Source organism: Mytilus trossulus, chromosome 8, assembly GCF_036588685.1.
Source record: "Mytilus trossulus isolate FHL-02 chromosome 8, PNRI_Mtr1.1.1.hap1, whole genome shotgun sequence".
Classification (NCBI taxonomy): domain Eukaryota; kingdom Metazoa; phylum Mollusca; class Bivalvia; order Mytilida; family Mytilidae; genus Mytilus; species Mytilus trossulus.
Genome location: NC_086380.1, coordinates 62,749,791 through 62,762,631, shown reverse-complemented (window position 1 = coordinate 62,762,631; position 12,841 = coordinate 62,749,791).

The window sequence follows — 12,841 nt, the reverse complement described above, 5'->3', positions numbered from 1 at the left end:
GGGTATCTCCCTTATCCTTTCCTGATTAACTCCTACGGGTCTAGGGCATAAGTGCAATGGGTTATTGTAGAGGCAATACCCACCTCTACCTCTTTTATAATGGTCAAAGTGGAAAATCTCTTAGTTTGGCCAGCCGGCAATAGTTCAGTTCGAATTCGTTGTAAACCAGGATACAATATCCCCCTTTTAACCCTCTACTGAAAAACTCATGCGGGTCAAGGGTATAAGTGCTATATGCCATTTTAAAGGCAATAAGTACATCTTCCTCTGGTATCATTGCCCACATGGAGAATCTCTTAGTTTAGCCAGCCGGCAATAGTTAATTTTCGAATTTGTGATATACCAGGGTATCTCCCTTATCCTTTCCTGATTAACTCCTACGGGTCTAGGGCATATACGCTATGGGTTATTGTAGAGGTAATACCCACGTCTACCTCTGGTATGATGGTCAATGTGGAGAATCTCTTAGTTTGGCCAGCCGGCAATAGTTCAGTTCGAATTCGTTGTAATCCAGGATACAATATCCCCCTTTTAACCCTCTACTGAAAAACACATACGGGTCTAGGGTATAAGTGCTATAGGCCATTTTAAAGGCAATAAGTACCTCTTCCTCTGGTATCATTGACCACATGGAGAATCTCTTAGTTTGGCCAGCCGGCAATAAATCATTTTCGAATTTGTGATATACCAGGGTATCTCCCTTATCTTTTCCTGATTAACTCCTACGGGTCTAGGGCATAAGTGCCATGGGTAATTGTAGAGGCAATACCCACCTCTACCTCTTGTATAATGGTCAAAGTGGAAAATCTCTTAGTTTGGCCAGCCGGCAATAGTTCAGTTCGAATTCGTTGTAAACCAGGATACAATATCCCCCTTTTGACCCTCTACTGAAAAACACATACGGGTCTAGGGTATAAGTGCTATATGCCATTTTAAAGGCAATAAGTACCTCTTCCTCTGGTATCATTGCCCACATGGAGTATCTCTTAGTTTAGCAAGCCGGCAATAGTTAATTTTCGAATTTGTGATATACCAGGGTATCTCCCTTATCCTCTCCTGATTAACTCCTACGGGTCTAGGGCATTAGTGCTATGGGCCATTTTAGAGGCAATACCCACCTCTACCTCTGGTATAATGGTCAACGTGGAGAATCTCTTAGTTTGGCCAGCTGGCAATAGTTCAGTTCGAATTCGTTGTCATCCAGGATACAATATCCCCCTTTTAACCCTCTACTGAAAAACTCATACGGGTCTAGGGTATAAGTGCTATAGGCCATTTTAAAGGCAATAAGTACCTCTTCCTCTGGTATCATTGACCACATGGAGAATCTCTTAGTTTGGCCAGCCGGCAATAAATCATTTTCGAATTTGTGATATACCAGGGTATCGCCCTTATCCTTTCCTGACTAACTCGTACGGGTCTAGGGCATAAGTGCTATAAGCCATTTTAGAGGTAATACCCACGTCTACCTCTGGTATAATGGTCAATGTGGAGAATCGCTTAGTTTGGCCAGCCGGCAATAGTTCAGTTCGAATTCGTTGTAATCCAGGATACAATATCCCCCTTTTAACCCTCTACAGAAAAACACATACGGGTCTAGGGTATAAGTGCTATATGCTATTTTAAAGGCAATAAGTACCTCTTCCTCTGGTATCATTGCCCACATGGAAAATCTCTTAGTTAAGCAAGCCGGCAATAGTTAATTTTCGAAATTGTGATATACCAGGGTATCTCCCTTACCCTTTCCTGATTAACTCCTACGGGTCTAGGACATAAGTGCTATGGGTAATTGTAGAGGCAATACCCACCTCTACCTTTGGTATAATGATCAAAGTGGAAAATCTCTTAGTTTGGCCAGCCGGCAATAGTTCAGTTTAAATTCGTTGTAAACCAGGATACAATGTCCCCCTTTTAACCCTCTACTGAAAAACTCATACGGTTCTAGGGTATAAGTGCTATAGGCCATTTTAAAGACAATAAGTACCTCTTCCTGTGGTATCATTGCCCACATGGAGAATCTCTTAGTTTAGCCAGCCGGCAATAGTTCATTTTCAAATTTGTGATATACCAGGGTATCTCCCTTATCCTTTCCTGACTAACTCGTACGGGTCTAGGGCATTAGTGCTATGGGCCATTTTAGAGGCAATACCCACCTCTACCTCTGGTATAATGGTCAACGTGGAGAATCTCTTAGTTTGGCCAGCCGGCAATAGTTCAGTTCGAATTTGTTATAATCCAGGATACAATATCCCCCTTTTAACCCTCTACTGAAAAACTCATACGGGTCTAGGGTATAAGTGATATAGCCCATTTTAAAGGCAATAAGTACCTCTTCCTCTGGTATCATTGACCACATGGCGAATCTCTTAGTTTGGACAGCCGGCAATAAATCATTTTCGAATTTGTGATATACCAGGGTATCCCCCTTATCCTTTCCTGACTTACTCGTACGTACGGGTCTAGTGCATAAGTGCTATAGGTCGTTTTAGAGGCAATACCCACGTCTACCTCTGGTATAATGGTCAATGAAGAGAATCTCTTAGTTTGGCCAGCTGGCAATAGTTCACTTCGAATTCGTTGTAATCCAGGATACAACATCCCCCTTTTAACCCTCTACTGAAAAATCCATACGGGTGTAGGGTATAAGTGCTATAGACCATTTTAAAGGCAATAAGTACCTCTTCCTCTGGTATCATTGCCCACATGGAGAATCTCTTAGTTTGGCCAGCCGGCAATAGATCATTTTCGAATTTGTGATATACCAGGGTATCTCCCTTATCCCTTCCTGACTTATTAGTACGGGTCTAGGGCATAATACTATGGGCCATTTTAGAGGCAATACCCAGGTCTACCTCTGGTATAATGGCCAATGTGTAGAACCTCTAAGTTTGGCCAGCCGGCAATAGTTCATTTTCGAATTTGTGATATACAAGGGTATCCCTCTTATCCTTTCATGACTAACTCGTACGGGTCTAGGGAATAAGTGCTATAGGCCGTTTTAGAGGCAATACCCACGTCTACCTCTGTTATAATGGCCAATGTGGAGAATCTCTTAATTTGACCAGCCGGCAATAGTTCAGTTCGAATTCGTTGTAATCCAGGATACAATATCCCCTTTAAGCCCTTTACTGAAAAACTCATACGCGTCTAGGGTATAAGTGCTATATGCCATTTTAAAGGCAATAAGTACCTCTTGATCTGATATCATTGCCCACATGGAGAATCTCTTAGTTTGACCAGTCGGCAATAGTTCATTTTCGAATTTGTTATATACCAGGGTATCCCCCTTATCCTTTCCTGACTAACTCCTACTGGTCTAGGGAATAAGTGATATGGGCCATTTTAGAGGCAATACCCACGTCTACCTCTGGTGTAATGGCGAATGTGGAGAATCTATTAGTTTGGCCAGCCGGTAATAGTTCATTTTCGAATTTGTGATATACCAGGGTATCCCCCTTATCATTACCTGACTAACTCGTACGGGTATAGGGTATAAGTGCTATGGGTCATTTTAGAGGTAATACCCACGTCTACCTCTGGTATAATGGTCAATGTGGAGAATCTCTTAGTTTGGCCAGCCGGCAATAGTTCAGTTCGAATTCGTTGTAATCCAGGATACAATATCCCCCTTTTAACCCTCTACTGAAAAACTCATACGGGTCTAGAGTATAAGTGCTATAGACCATTGTAAAGGCAATAAGTACCTCTTCCTCTGGTATCATTACCCACATGGAGAATCTCTTAGTTTGGCCAGCCGGCAATAGTTCATTTTCGAATTTGTGATATACAAGGGTATCCCCCTTATCCTTTCCTGACTAACTCGTACGGGTCTAGGGCATAAGTGTTATAGGCCATTTTAGAGGCAATAACATGGACTGGAATTGTTGAGATTAATGACTTTGATTGATCTCCGTAATGTTGAAGAATTATGTCTTTGAAAAAGTAATTGACAGTTGTTTTTTTTTCTATTGTTTATATTTCTTTGAAAACAATCGACTGTGTCAAAATACCTCAATTTACTGTACGTTTGTAAAAATAAATCAATTATTCTTCTTCTCCATTTAATAAAATAACAATATTTAAGGTATTAAAATGAATGTTTGCTTCTTTGAAATGATAACGCAAAGTTGCAACGGACTTTCTAGTTTTGTTATCTTTTTGGGATTTTGTCGGATCCCTATTTTTGAAATAAACCATTGAAAAACTTATTTCGCCTTTTACATAAATAAAATCAAAATAACACAACCTTAAAAAAGAATTACGGACACCAAAATAATTCAACTAAACAATAAAACATCAACAAAAACAAGTAATATAAAGTCCAAATATTACAGGAAAACTATGTCCCAGCCCAATCATGGACGGGACACAACTATGCGGAATATTTTTAAGTAAATGTTTGATGAGAAGAGATTTCTTAAGTTAAAAAAAATATCGTTTTAAACAATATGACCTCATAAAAACATGTGTACATGAACAGAAAAATTGTAGTTGTATTACTTTATAGTAGATACGATATAATCCATTCATCATCAGCGCTTTGTTGTATGATGTTGGAATCGGGTAAAACACAAAATTTCCCCGTTAATAGTAGTTTTTACCTTCATAATTTGTCGTCAAAGGCTTTGAGGATTACCCTTTTTGCCTAATGCATAGAACATTATGTTTCACGTTTAAATAAAACAAAACAGAAAGATATGCGATGGCAGCTTTTGAATAAATAGCAAAACTGCATGCCACTTCTGATCTGCATTTGATGTCAAATTTGCTGACTAAAAGCTGAAATAAAAAAAACTGCACCATACGACTTTTTGACGACCAATCTTAAATTCAAGTAAAATCATTTTTCTAGGACTGTGCCAACTTTTAGCCGTGTACCATAAAGTGAAATTAAACTCCTATAATAATCGACTTTTTCCTATTCTGTCACTGCACTATTACTGCTCTCTGTTTTCTGTCGTGAAGATAGTCCTGAAACCAATTCAATAAGTTTCCGTCAATACTGTAAGCTTTCATGTTACATATTATAGGCCCCTATACCAAACTTTGTCGAAGTCAGATAGAAGTCACAAAATACAAAACAATTTAAAGACTGAAGATATACCACACAGAAAAAATATTAAAAAAAAATAAGTCAGTACTCATAGAACATTTTCAATTGGATTATTATGGAGGAGAAGAGACATATGGATTTATTTACTGTTTTACAACTTCTTAAAATATTTCTTTTAATACACCCCCCCCCCCCCCCAAAAAAAAAAAAACCAACAACCTTTTATGTCATACTTACAACACATTTATTGGTGACAGCTTTAGTGATTAAAATTTTACACCCGTCATACTTGGTAAGGTGATAGTTATTCTATTATTTTTATTCATTTGCTTGTTTAAGAAATTTTTCATGAAGCTTGTTTAATGAAAAAAGAAAAAAATTATCATGCAAAGGATATATCTGACACCAAAATGAAGCCATTTATAGATATCAAGCCACTTTGACATGTTAGTTTTATAACAATTATTTGATTATTGATATCTATTGAATAATTTTAAGTAACAAAGTTACTTCATATATAATAAATCAAAAATTTTGTATTTTCCTAATTTTTTTTTTTTGTTATTAGAAAAATAATTTCGAAAATAAATTGTGACTTTTTGTACTGTGACGAATTGTCCGTGACTTTTTGGCTGTGTCTTCCTGTCCTACATTCTTTATGACCTATCCTTTTCTCTTATTAAATGTAATTAAATTTCACTCAAACATTTTTAAGAAATGTATCTTTATTTTTGGTGAAATTAATTATTGATATAGTATTTTTATATTATATCGACATTGCTTGAAAGATCGTCAATGTCGGATGACGAATTTATATCTTCTACTTGATTTTTTTCTACAAGTAACGGCTCAAAATGATACGGTCGAATATCTAAAGTTAGAGAGTTGCCTTGAAAACTGATGCTAACACTGTCCATTGTTTAATTATGCAGAAATATGATCGACTTCGTCCTCATTGAGACATTTTCTCGGCTTGTATCCACTGACGTCATCACGATCACGTGACCAGTATCTCATTAAAAATCAAAGATTACGACAAGCGCTGGATTCTTTGACCATTTAAAGGCCGTTAAATGATGTTTTGACAAGAAAAAATTATTACAATATATTTTTTTACCAATATTTATTAATTAATCAAAAAAAAAAAATCAAAAAAAAAAATTGTGTCACGTCTCCTTTAACTATGTTTCTAGTTTTTTCTGATCTGTTTAAAATGGATGATACTATCGTATGTATTGTATATTTTAGTTTTAGGATTGGACTATATTTGTAGACAACGAACAGATTATGGAATGCCCACATGACAATTAATTCCCTTTAATCCCCAAATTTCTATATTTAATCATCTTTTTTATTTATTGTAGTTTACATTGATTCAGTAATCACAATTTTTTAATGAATCATTATTGTTCTGTTTTGTGTGTACTGAGGCAATTAAACTTTTCATTTACTTTCATTTTAAATGACGCGGACCTTGCAGAAGACACCTATTGGCTCAATATTTCTTAATTATCTAGCTTCACACTTGTTACTTTGAGAAGACAGAAATATTTAAATTTTATAAGATCTAAAATTAATTCAGATCGTGGTGAGGTCGCTGTATGAGCGGCATGAAATGTTGATTTTCGTTTTTTTTGTTTTCACGATGATACAACGTCCTCATTACACTTCTACAACGATCCCGCTACGACTATATCACGTTCTCATCACGTTTTTTCTACGATTATCATGATCCTACTCCGCTGACAACGTTTTCACTACGACTATACCACGAGTTATCCGATTGCAACACGATCTTACCACGCTTTTACTGCGATTATAGCATGTTCTTACCACGATTATACTACGTTCATATTGCGATCTTACTACGTTCTCAGCAATAACATCAACATCGTGTTCCATATCACTACTATTCTTTTCCTTCTATTTCTGATTGATACGTAGATTTATCGGAAAAGATACAGTCTTGCCACTAAAATCTACGAGAACACGTGGGCGTGGTGGGAGTGGTAGAGGCAGAGGCAAAGGGAGCTCTGATAATAACGAATCCTGATCCAGCAGAGATGTCGGACCGACCAATCCAACCTAATTTACAACATATGTCTGGTCCATCAAGCTAAAATGACGATATTTTAGTGAACGATAGCAGAAAGGGTGTGTCAAGCATGGTAGAGCAGTTATAAAAAATGAATAAGAAGTCCTAATTACAGACAATCAAAAGGTGGAGATACTAAGTATGTTTTATGTGAAAATGGCAATGAGAATGATGGTCGTAGTATGAACGTAGTCAGGTCGTAAGAAGAGCGTGATGAGGACGACATGGGCGTGCTAGAATCGTACTATGGTCTTGAACTGCGTGGTGTAAACGTGGTATAGACGTAGTGGAAGCTTAGTTGGGTCGCGGTGAGAACGTGATGGTCTTCGTGAGGTCGTAATATCGTCGTTGTGAGATAGTAGCGCAATTTCTCTCCGAATAGAATAACGCTCTCGCTACGATGGTACAGCGACCTTTGAGATCTTACCGCGACCTTAATGCGCTCTCACTACGCTTCTACTACGACCTGATTATTCCACGACCGCACCACGATTGTTTTAAACTGATTCAAAGTTGGCCACGCTCATCACGACTTTGAAGACCGCACCACGACCATGATACTGTACGACCTTACTGCGATCTGCACGATCGTCAAAATTTGCATTTTTTTCACAGATCGTAGTGCGATCGTGGCCTAGTGGGACTGCGGTACTAACTAAATACATGTATAAATCATGTGTTTTTGAAATACTTATGCTTTTCTATCTCAGGAACATATTACCTTAGCTGCATTCGGACTAAACTTTCAGGAATTGTTGGTTCTCAATGCTCTTCATCTTTGTACTTCATTTAGCCTTTTTCAATTTTTTTTATTCATTCGAGCGTCACTGATGAGTCTTTGGTAGACGAAACGCACATCTGGCACAAATACAAAATGTCAATCCTGGTTAATACTTTGTATCAAAATAAGGCTATGTGACACGATTACCAATGAGACAACTCTCCACCAAAGAGAATGTATGTGTGTTTACATTTATCAATTTTCTTTGACGAACAAATAATTCATTTTTAAAAGAAAAAAGGTGGGAAAATAATTTGTATGAATGAGTTATTCTTCTTGCCATATATTTCAATTATAATTTACACATAATGCACCGCTTACTATTTTCATATCTATATCTTCATGTACATGTATCGGTTTGGGGTGTTCTTTCTCATTTTCCCATACTTCAGAGTGAATACTAAGGAAATGGAATTCAATATTATAACATTTTACAACTAAAAATACATTTTTTTGCTGGTAACAGGTATAAAACAATGTTACTCGATGATCGAATTATAAGTCTGTTTTAACTATTGTAGGTGTCATGCATGCATCAATTCTGTTCTTTGTATTATATTTGTATCAAATAAATTTTTCATAAATGCAATATTTTACTGTGGTGTGTGCAGTGAAGACAGTGGCACTGCAATACACATAAGTATTTGATGTGCTACCATACTGGAAGTAAACAATTGATCATTCGTTTACTTAACGTCCATTGGCAACTAGTTCATTCAATAGTATCAAGAGGTAGGTATGCAACCTTTTAACAATATAGCCAACACGTTTTGGTGCAACATGAATCGATCAGAATGATAATTGCTAAATTCTGAACTTGCTTGTTGACAAGGCAGTACGGCGACCTATATTTGTTAATTTCTATGCATTTGGTCTCTTGTGGAGAGTTGTCTCATTGGCAATCATACCACATCTTCTTTTCTTATAGTTCCACTTGAAAAAGAGCCTATTTGAATAAAGAGATGAGAAAATACACTATAGTAACATGTATATTGAATGTTGTTGACCCTCCATTATGTTAGGATAAATTAAATATAAAACTTTACACAATTGCAAATGCTACACTTGATAACTATTTACCTAGCTGTATCTATTAATAACTGTGTTGTACTTCTGCAATTATGTTTATCAATCATTCAAGAAGTGGTGATTTTGTTGTTTGTAAGACAGAGGAGTGATATATTTTAAGCTTTCTGACAGTTGAAGCTAATTGTTTTTCATGTTTATTTGTTATATACGGTACAGAAGATGCAAACTTTAAAACACTTCATCAGTAAATGGAGGATAGAAGTGATAACAAATCTAAATCAGATGAACTGTTTGAGATATGTTGGCATGTAAACAAATAGAATAAAGCAAAACACTCTGGAATCGTTCATTCAGGCCTTCGTTTTATAGATGATTGTATTTGTTGTTTTATTTTGTTGTTTTTTGTTCTTTTCTGGGTTTTTAACTGATTTTTATAGTTCGTTCTTATGTTGTACTGTTATACCGCTGTCCCATGTTAGGGGAGGGTTGGGATCCCACTAACATGTTTAACCCCACCATATTCTGTATGTATGTGCCTGTCCCAGTCAGGATCCTGTAATTCAGTGGTTGTCGTTTGTTATTGTGTTTTTTTTTCATTAATTTTTTATACATTTATTAGGCCGTTTGTTTCCTCGATTGAATTGATTAACATTGTCATTTCGGGGCCATTTTAAGCTGACTATGCGGTATGGAAATTGCTCATTTTTGAAGGTCGTACGGTTACCTATACATGTAGTTGTTAATTTCTATGTAATTTTGGTCCCTTTTAGTGAGTTGTCTCATTGATAATCATTCCACATCTTCTTTTTTTATGACTGTAACTACATGTATGATGTTTGGACTCAACATTCACGATTAGATGATTGTACATGCATTAATACACACAGCACACCCACACGACAGATCCCATAGGTGGTTTGCTGTAATGGTTTAGTACGCATCAGCAGATCCTGACATTGACATAAAATTTATATATGTATATGTATATTCATTTCCAATGTATATTTTACTTTCGCCAAACTGAACGCAAATCTTTTTTTCTGACATTTTTATCTACAGAAATGATGCATTTTTTTGCTATGTGAAATATGATTTGTCATGACCCTTGATGCATACATCGCTCCATTTGAAGATCGTGCATTTCGCTCATATTTTGTACATTGGTTAAGTACAGTTTCCTCTTATTCATTATTCTGAAAAGGCAACGAACTCACACATAGAAAAGAACTCACTTATGGTGCAAAGAAATGGATGACTAATTTTAAGCTTACTTCGTTATTTTGCACATTGCTTTGCTCAGGCTATACGATGACCTTTATTTGCTAACTTCTATGTCATTTTGGTCTCTAGCTGGAAGTTGTCTAACTTGCAGTCTTCGCATCTTTTTGTTATTTTCATTTACCCAACACGGGTGATTGCAAGTAAAAAAATTGATGTTGAAACAAAAGTTAAATGTGCGCTTTAAATATAAAGTTTTATTTATTGCATGTTGATCATCAAATTTGTTGACTAGTGTTTATAACTTTTGATAAATGCATTTCGAATGACGCAAGTGCAATTTCGCGTTTGATCCTGATATATTTCTGGAAGAATCAGACTTCAAAATGGTTTATACAGCTGTCAAATAAAAGTTATACAACAAAACATAACGTTTGAAGGAGAGATAGGTTGTTGTTTTTGAAAAATCGGTTAAATACCAAGAATGTGATTTGAATTTTACTATCAATCAAAATCAATGCAGACGTTAATTAGCTTAATTAAGTAAGTACGATGTTTCAACACTCAATCAGAAAGAAAGAGAATCATTGGGGGTGAAAAGTAAGATAAATGGTAAGAATGGCATCATAGCCGACAGATTTAAGTGAATTTTGACATAAGAAAACAGAATTGTATACTAAAGGATCGGAGTGGGTGTAAATATTCTCAATACTTGAAGAATTATAAAAAGTAAATTGATTGTTTGCTTACAATATTGAACTCAAACCTGACATAGACGAAAAGTGCCTACAATACTGGCAATATTTTTAGGAAAGTTATACAACATATATCTTAAATAGCTCTCGCCTTACAGCCTTTATGTACTGAAAATGTGAAAGGCATATCAACTAATCACTCTTCATATATCGAAAGTTATCATGATTTCCCTTTGTTTGACCGTGTCATGTTGTTCTACAATGCAGATATAAAGTTCAGGCGAAATTAGTTCCTCAAAGACATTCAAATCTCATAAATCTATTAAAACAAGACAAATAAAGATAACAAACAAGACAAATAAAGATAACAAACAAGACAAATAAAGATAACAAACAAAAAAAATAGGCGGATCTAGGGGAGGAGGGCAGGGCTAATAATATATAGGGAATCACTGAAGCATGACTGGAGCCCCCCTCCCCCCCCCCCCCCCCCCCAGCTTTATGAAAAGTTCTTGATCCGCCACTGAAAAATGAAGGAATCGTTTGAACTTTAAAAGAAGAAAGACATGAAGCGTCAACACTTATAAATGCATCACCCGGCCAAAAATTAACAGTGTAAAATACAAACGCATATGATTTGAGCTAGCATTTTATCCACCTCAAGTATATATGCCATTCGGTAAAAACATGCACTTATTCTTCTTTAAGGGATTTGATACTTAATATAGGAAAATAACACTCTTTTTGTATATTTTTTTCAGACGTGATTTCAGGATTTACCCATAGTTTTGAAAGTCATTGCTGTAATACATGAGAAGTCGTGTGATCAAAAGACCTTTTCTTCAAATTAATTGCTGATTTCAGTGTATGTAAAGTGAGGAGCCTAAAATTTCATTTTCACTGTATATGCCAGAAATTTCTGATGTAGAATGATAAATAAACAGACGACTTTTTTTTATTTTTGAAGAAAATGAAGAAAATTAGTTAAAATGTATATGTTAAGAAATACATTATACTAATAAAACAAAGTAAGAGAAAAGTAAAAACACAAAAATACCGAACTCCGAGGAAAATTCAAAAAGGAAAATCAAAAATCAAAAGGCAAAATCAAAAGTCCAAACACATCAAACGAATGGGTAACAACTGTCATATTCCTGACTTGGTACAGGCATTTTCTAATGTAGAAAATGGTGGATTGAACCTGGTTTTATAGCTAGCTAAACCTCTCACTTATATGACAGTCGCATCAAATTCCATTAAATTGTCAACGATGCATGAACAAAACAAACATACTCAAAGAGTAAAAATGTCAAAAATAGGGGTACAACAGTCAATATTGTGTTATCATCTTAATATCTCTACATAAACAACAAATGTTACAAAGAAGCACAAAAAGGCATACATTAGATGCGAACGGATTTTTTTTCGCATCTAAAACCAAATAGCTGTGAAATATATACCAAAATAGGTGAATATTTAGGACATTTCACGAACAGATCGTGCAGGTGTTTTATAACTAACAGGTATGATGTTGTTGCAAAAAAAAAATGTTCATTTCAACACAATTATTAAAGTTGTATAACGTAGAATAGGTTTTGTCATTCAGTTTCTTCATATTGAACTGTATTCCACTATGATGCTTTCTTTGTGCGAGTCATGTTTACTGTCGAATAATGATACTATTCTTTCATTTTCACTGTAGAGCGATTCATTAGTATTGTATATGCGGAGCATTTTCACTGTATGCTTTTTTTTTTTTTATCTATTACAGCGTATTTTTTTAAGCATGTAAAGCAAGACTTTAGTTAGCGTGCTTGCTTTGTTTTTTTTTTTTTTTTTTAATTGTTCAATCATTATGATAACACCCAATTTAATTAAAATATTATAATTATATAATACAGGTTAAACTATGCCGATACATAGTGTTTAAAGATGTCAATCTTATTTACAAAGTTTGTATAAACAATTGA